The following is a 7,752-nucleotide window of genomic DNA, read 5'->3' as shown; positions in this document are numbered from 1 at the left end:
TGAATAGAAACTAAAAGTCTCTCCTGTTTGAGATTCTACCAAGTTTCTTGACCCCCATTCTAAAATAAACTTCTCAAAATGAACTTCATAAGACATCACTTCCAAAAGATTAATAAGTGTTAATATTTTTTAAAGTTCCATTGTCAATGCACTAAAAAAGTGATGAAACTTAAATATTTTACTGTCCAATATTTTCCTACTTGGAGCACGTACTAACTTACTCTTAGGAATAGTGATAGTGTAGGTGGGATTTCCCAAACTTGTGTATTTATTTATTTCCAGGAAATTTCATAGTCAGAAAGTTGAACATGGTACTCTGGGAAAAGCTGGCCTCAGCAAATTTCTTTGTCACAGTCACTATTGCCTTTATTTTCAGAAATTAGTTGTGGAAAACTGAAACAATAAGCACAGCAAGATTGGTCTCGAGGTATCCAGTTTTCTTTCAGTGAAAGGATCAAACATTTAGCATTTACCCATCATAAATGAGGGGTTTCAGATGCAGTCTGAAAAGAAAACTTGTGGGAGACCATCTGAATCTTCCAGTTGTTGAACTCTTGATATATACAATATGCTGGTTGTGATTTATACCACAGCCACGCATCAATTCATCCACACATGTGCATAAAAGTCTCCGAGAATGAGCCCAGGATGGGTCAGCTGGGGTTCAGGCACACTGGGACACATCTAGAGGACTCAAGTTTATTTGCACAGGATCTGAGGAGTCCCTGGGAGAGCATTTGGGGAGAAATAAGCCAGGCACAATGTATTTGACTCTGTAAAAGTCTTAATCATTTCGAGAGGAGGGGGCAGTTCTGAGCACATAGTACTCTGTCAAGTAGTTGTTTTCCCTGTTAGGTTGTGTTATGAGGTAGTAAGGGAAAGGGAGGTAGAACTAGAAATTTTAAAGAGAGAGAGAGAGAGAGAGAGAGAGAGAGAGAGAGAGAGAGATATTTGTTGAGATTCTTAAAATCTGGAGGCCTGAATGATGCTGTTTCTAATGCAGAAGACATCTTCCAGTCATTCTAGGCAAATGTCTAGCAGGTACTCATGGCCTTGGGCCTACTGCTGTCTAGGCACCCAGGCAAAACAATCTCAGTGTCTCTGGGGCTGTTCTATTTGCAGTGGAGCAGCTGAGTAGTAGTATGGGGAGATGGGGACAAGAGTAGCATTGTCAACCAGTAGCATTGTCTCCTAAGATTTTCAGGCATGGTGGGAAACTGAAAGGGATACAGCGGCAGGGCATCAGCACCTGCTAAAGCATAGATGGGACCCTAAACCATCTCTCTGGAGAAGAAGGAGCCAGAATTCATAAGAGGTAGCATGCTATTCCTGGTCATCCTATATATAAGTGATGGAGTTAATGATCTTGGTCTCCTTTTAAGTCACAATTGGAAGTATTCAAGGTAAAGTTTGGATTTAACCTACATATTCATATAAGTACAACCTTCACTCACACACTTACACAAATATCCTATCAAAGTCAGGTGTTGTGACTTTCCATTTATACTTTTACACATCCCAAACCAGTGCTTGTATATAAACACTTGTACTATTAAAATTGGGAGGCAAAGGGGTTTAAATAGATGGATCTTAGTGCCTCCTTAAGCAGAGCATTTTACTTTTGTGTTTTGTAGGCATTCTCCTTCTGCCTGAAATTTCTTTTAATAAAGGTTTTTAGGTTAAAAAATATTTATTGAAAACATTTCATAGCATCCACCCATTCCCTTTTATTAGAGATAAGAAAGGGGATTTAGATTCACTTGAAGACTGAAGGCAAAAGTGATAGAGTAGCGTTCAAGTTCAATGTTTTTGTTTTATTTTGTTTCCCTATCATGCCAGCCAGAGAAAGAAAGACTATACTGCAACAATCAAATAAGGATATTTAAAGTACTCTGCATTCTGAGCTTCATTGGTTGGAGGCTTGAAGACTGCTTATTAGAACTTTTAGTGCTTCTGGCTATAAGTTTATAGCAAGAAAAATATTAGCTATGGGGGCAGTAATGTAGATTAAATTAATATAGCTATGTATCAAATGACCACAGTTAATACAATTTTAATTTCACCTTTAAAGTGGAATTTAACGTTTACTAGACATGTTGGACTAATCAGAAACATATAACAAAATGAGATCATTGTGTTTTAGAAAGGGCCTTGGAAAACATTGGCTCTTATTTCCAAGCACAGAGGATAAAAAAAAAATGAAAAGACATTTGAGGAGTTCATGAACAAATGTTAAGAGAAAAGAATTATTCATTCTGGAGATGAGAAAGTGAGGCAAAACTCATCTAGTTGCAGACAGAACTTTTCTCTGTGATGAAATAACTTCTCATCCACAAGCTGGATGGACCAAGAAATGAACATGAGAAACACCATATGAGATTCAAGGTGGTCCCATCTATTCGGTTACAGTGGTGCTGCAGATCTCTGAGGTTCTCCAGTTCTTCAAATGTGGAAGGATTGAGAACAGGGAGGAAATGGTAGCCACAAAATTCACCATCTTTGTTACTTTTAGAAATAGTGTGTGTTTCAGGGGTTGGGATTTGGTTAGATTGGTAATGTGGGAGAGTGCTATAGCTATACATCTAAAACTTGGACTCAACAAAACTGAAAACATGAGATCGAAGCTGCAGCCACCAAACTCTGTAATGTACTTGCCAAGGCAATGGGCAGGATGGGGAAGTGTATTGAAAAAGGATAGACTATTGGAAAGCTGATGATGGGAGTTGACACGAATAGGGGAATGGTATTCTTGTTCCCTGCCACCCCTACTGTTCAACTGAAGATTCTCAGGAACCTCATGGTCCTTTGGTTGAAGTCCAGAGTGATTTGAGTAGAAAGTCACACACTTGATTTGATCTGGTAATTAAAAAAAAAAAATCCTATGTTGGGTCTAAAGCAATGGCATGGCAGTAGGCATTTACCTTGCACGTGGCTGACCCAGGACAAACCTGGGTTCTATTCCCCCCTACCATCCCATATAGTCCCCAATCCAGGAGCGATTTCTGAATGCAAAGTCAGTGTCACCGATTGTTGCCCCCCCCCAAAAAAAATATTCTATGTTGTGTTGATTCATTTGCTTTCCCTCCCTTCCCTAGATTGTTATTATAAAGTCCAGAGATTCGCACACTTGATTTCAAAGTACCAGAGGGGCCACCCAGTGTAAAATAAACCCCCACATTGTGAAATCTCTGTACATGTGTATTTCCACCCCCCAGGAAAACGGGTCTGAAGAAGTAGGGTAGCAGTGGAGAATTAATAAACTACGCCAGCCAGGTAAGAGTTATGGAGTCAGTATGGGCCTTGTAATCTATCCAGGCACCAAAGCCAATTAAACCAATATCAATTCACCAGGAGGGGGAAGGTCAAGTGATCCAGGTGGACCTTTACAAATCAAAGGGAGAGGTTTATTGGAAAGAGGAAGATGGGAGAAAGTCTTTATTTTGGGTTAATAGCTAGGTGTTATCTTACACCCTGGATCTCGCTGGGCATGTGAGAGAGGACACATTGCAAAGCCACAATTTTGTAGGGCAGGCTCTAAAAAAGATGAACATATCTCCAACTGCGACAAAAAACCTTTTCAAAGAAAGTTGAGTTGCATCTCGTGTCTTGATTTGTTTGTTTTTATGATTTAAATGATTTCAATTTACTGCCTTATTTGTGAAGAGATAACGATTTAATTATTTATAATTTAGCTAATTTTGTTGGACAGGACTAACTAACATTGATGGCTTTCTTATTTTTCTTTTCAGAAAACAGATTTTTACGTATCATGATTATAATGCTGGAAATAAACGAACTTCTGGTTCTCAGTGTCCTAACTCCCAATTCACCTCTAGTGTCAGTGTCCCTTCCCCAATATCCCCAGACTCACACCAACCCCTTTACACACACACACACACACACACACACACACACACACACACACACACACACACACACTCCACCACCTCCTTAGCAGCCTCAGAGTTTTGATTTATTTAATTACAATAATTTGATTCATATGTATAGCTGGAGTACCTGCAAGAGGTCAATAACCCAAACCTCTAGCCTTGGCCTCAACAGTAAAGCTCCAACCTGCTCATGTCCCACATGCCCTGAATTCCTGGGCAAAGGGGTGTCAGGTGTCTCCTCCTGCTCAGCGAGAAGGAAATGAGCAGCTGAGACTGTCCTGGACAGACCCTGACTAATCCTCTTGTTGTTCACACCTTTCTCAGGCCGGCAACATTGCCTGCTGGAAAATTCCACTCCAGCCAGGCAGGCACTCCCTGCAAATTCCCAGGATTTAGCAGGAGTGGGTATGAATAATCTGAAACGTCTGGTCTGGTGGTGACTTGCTGCTCTGCAGGCTGTTTAATTTGCAGCCAAAGCCCCATTCTGGGGTTGGCAGCCCTGTGAGTCCTGTGCCCTCCTCTCCAGGAATCTGGTGTAGCAGACAAGACTCTCTCCCCATCTTTGAGGCATCTGCAACTCCCCAGGAGGCAGTCAGATCCTCTGCAAGGGTGAATTGGTGAATGGAACCCCTCTGACTGATGTTCTGTGGCAAGACCACTGCTGAGAGTAGTCGGGCCTAAAATAACGCAAAAAATGACAACTTTGCTGATTACTTGGGATTTCTTTAGAAAAGCCACTTTGGGCTCTTCCTCCTGGGGAAGGAAGGCACCTTGGGCAGGGCTGATAAGATATTTTGCAGACTGCTAAGAGTGAGAGCCAAGGGTTTGGTTAAGGATGGCAACCGGATGGGTCAAGAAATGGTTATTTTTGAGGCTGGAGAGATAGCACAGTGGTAGGGCGTTAGCTTTGCATGCAGCCAGTCCAGGACGGATGGTGGTTCAAATCCTGGCATCCCATATGGTCCCCCCAGCCTGTCAGGAGCGATTTCTGAGTGAAGAACCAAGAGTAATCCCTGAGTGCCGCTGGGTGTGACCCAAAAACAAAACAAACAAAAAAAAAATGGTTATTTCATGGGGGCCTGAGCAGGTAAGGCGTTTGCTTCTCTCGGCAGACCCGGGTTCGATCCCTGGCATCCCATATGGTCCCTCGAGTCCACCAGGTGTGATTCCTGAAGTGTAGAGCCAAGAAGTAACCTGTGACCACTCCAGAAGTGGTAAAAAAATAAACAAACAAAAAAGGAAATGGTAATTTTACTATGACAATAATAGTTAGAAATAATCACTCTGGACTAGAACTGGTGGTAAAGTGATAGCATGATATCCCTTCAATAGCAATATTGCATATCACAATGCTTAAAAGGAAAAAAATGAGAGAGAGAAAAAGAGAGAGAGAAATATCTGCCATTGAGGCAGTGGAGAGGGTTAGAGGGAAACTGAGGGCATTCGTGGTAGAAAATGTGCACCAGTGAAGGGATAGGTGTTAGAATGTTGTATAAATAAAACTCAATCATGAACAACTTTGGAAACATGAATCTCACCATCATTCAATTTTTAGAAATTTATTAATTAAAAAATTAATAGCCTGGTAGGTTGCACTTTTAAAGCGGAGTATATTTTTTATAACTGAAACCCAACTACAAACATGTTTGTGATCATAGTGCTTAAATAAATATTTAATAAAAAAAAAGAAGAAAATGTTTGCATGGCAGAACACATGGAGATTCAAAAATGTTAACTGGCAAGCAAATAAAATCTAGATTAGATTCAAAAGAAAAGAAAAAGAAAGTTTCAGAGCCTGAGCTTGCATTAATTACTAACATGCAATAGATAAGCAAGAACTGAGCTTTAGGATTTAGCCTGTAGATGGTCCTCAAATGTCTTTTCCTGTATCAAATAATTCTCTAAAATTTAGTTATAGAAATAAGGATAAATGGCTTTTATTAATTTTTTTCAGGCCAATTAAAATCACTCTCTTTAAGGGGTCTGGGAGATAGTGAAGTAGTGAGCACATGCCTATCAGATGTGAGACTTTAATTTCAGTTTCTGTATATATATATATATATATATATATAAAAAATAAAAAAAAAGAAAAGATGAGGCCTCCCAATTCTTACCACAGGCTGTGTTCTAAAGACTATATAGAAAGAGGAGGTACAGTAAATGCACCCCATATACACTTCAACACAGGCCCTTTGCCTGGTCTGTATTGTGATTTGGGGGACAAAAAAAATAAATTCAGTTTTTGGCACTAAATAAACCTACCTATCATGGGCAAGTGAGGAGGCACTCCCCATCATCATCAGGTGTGGCTCTTTACTCCTAGTATTGAAAAATACTCCCCCCTAACTAAGATTTCACTCCTATGTCATAATTTTCTTTAGAAAGATTCTCATTGTCTACATTTCCATTGAACAGCTCTTTACTTTTATCCCAAGTTTCTCAAGCATCTCAAATCTCCCCAAGTGCTTCAGGCCCCATCTTTTCTTGTCCACTTGCTGAATTATATTCCACTAGAATCCCAGCTATATCACTGAGCCCACTATGGTTTTTCTTTTACCACCTTATGCCTAGTTTTCTGCAATGAAGACTGAAAAAAAAAAAAAAAAAGAGTAACACAGCGTCATTCTGGGTAAGTTGGAAATAGATAGGGTGAGGAATAACTATTGATTGTTTCCTAGGATGCAGGAAATGAATAGTGTCAGTTCTCGAATAAAGGACATGGTCAGTAAATAATTCACTAATACTCACTGACAGTGACAGAGAAAAGAGCAAAGAAACAGTGCAAAATCATGTTTGAAACTTTAAATGAAAAAGTTCTACCCCTAGCCACAAGCTTTTAGACACAGTCCCAGTCTTACCAAATTTTATAAATAAAGGAGAGAAAGTATGACAAGTCTATGCTGAAATACAGCAGAGGAAAAATATATTAAAATGAACATGTAGTTGCTTGGGGAGGTAGAAATATAAAAAATGTGATTTGAAAAAAAAATAACTGATAATACACATAGAAAATCAGACAGGAATGTCTCCCCTGCTCCTGGCTCTTTAGCATTATCCTTATTGAATCTTTTCTCTACTGGCACAGTTTTCAGTGAGTGTTTTTCCTCCCCCTCTCTGCTATTCCCTGATGCCCTCCACCCTCCCTTCTGCTTTTCATCTTCTTGTCACTGTCTTAATCCATTTGGGCAGCTTGAACCAAGTGCCTTGGTCCCAGCGACTTAGACACCACAAGGATTTCTTTCTCATAATCAGAGAAGGTGAAAATCAGGAGACAGGCATTTCAGCTCCTCCTTGGTACTCTCATTCTGGGAGGGAACTACCAGGGTTTTTTTTCTATAAGAGATCTGTGCCAGTGATGTGTGCTCTATTCTCAGGATCCTGCCCTGTCCCAAAGAGCCACCTCCTAACACCATACTGTTGAAATTCTGCTACAATAGCTGAATTTGGAAGAGAAGAGTGCATGAGGTCTATAGAAGATGTGTTCAAGGGTCTCCAAGGATCAAGATGTTGAATGAAGGAATAATATGTCTAATCTCTTCCAAAATAGTCATAAATGCAGTTTTTCAGTGATGAGAGGAGAGAGTAATACTTTTACTGGACACATGCTAAATCTGAGACAGTGCTTTTGGCAAGTACTGGCCCACATTTCCTGCAAAAAATCAGTAAGATGTGTCTGTGATCCCATGGAGTTGCATGATCCATGAGTTAGGCTTCTTCTAGCTAGGCAAGATCAACTGTGGTGTTGGAATATTATATGCATGAAACCATATCGACAATATTGTAAATCACAGTGCTTCAAATAAAAAAATAACTCAGATCAATTCTGTACTACACAGAGAGGGAGATGAAGGAAGAGCAAGAG

The 7,752-nt window shown here is 40.0% G+C and overlaps 1 non-coding gene across 1 annotated transcript; it reads left to right on the top strand.

Moving 5' to 3' along the window:
• The first annotated feature begins 5,987 nt into the window (after positions 1–5,987).
• Positions 5,988–6,116, top strand: LOC125996930 (small nucleolar RNA SNORA51). Its single transcript, XR_007491588.1, has one exon. It is a non-coding gene; the product is annotated as a small nucleolar RNA SNORA51 (small nucleolar RNA).
• Positions 6,117–7,752: the final 1,636 nt, after the last annotated feature.

Source organism: Suncus etruscus, chromosome 18 (assembly GCF_024139225.1).
Source record: "Suncus etruscus isolate mSunEtr1 chromosome 18, mSunEtr1.pri.cur, whole genome shotgun sequence".
Lineage (NCBI taxonomy): Eukaryota > Metazoa > Chordata > Mammalia > Eulipotyphla > Soricidae > Suncus > Suncus etruscus.
This window is presented reverse-complemented; position numbering and strand designations above follow the sequence as displayed.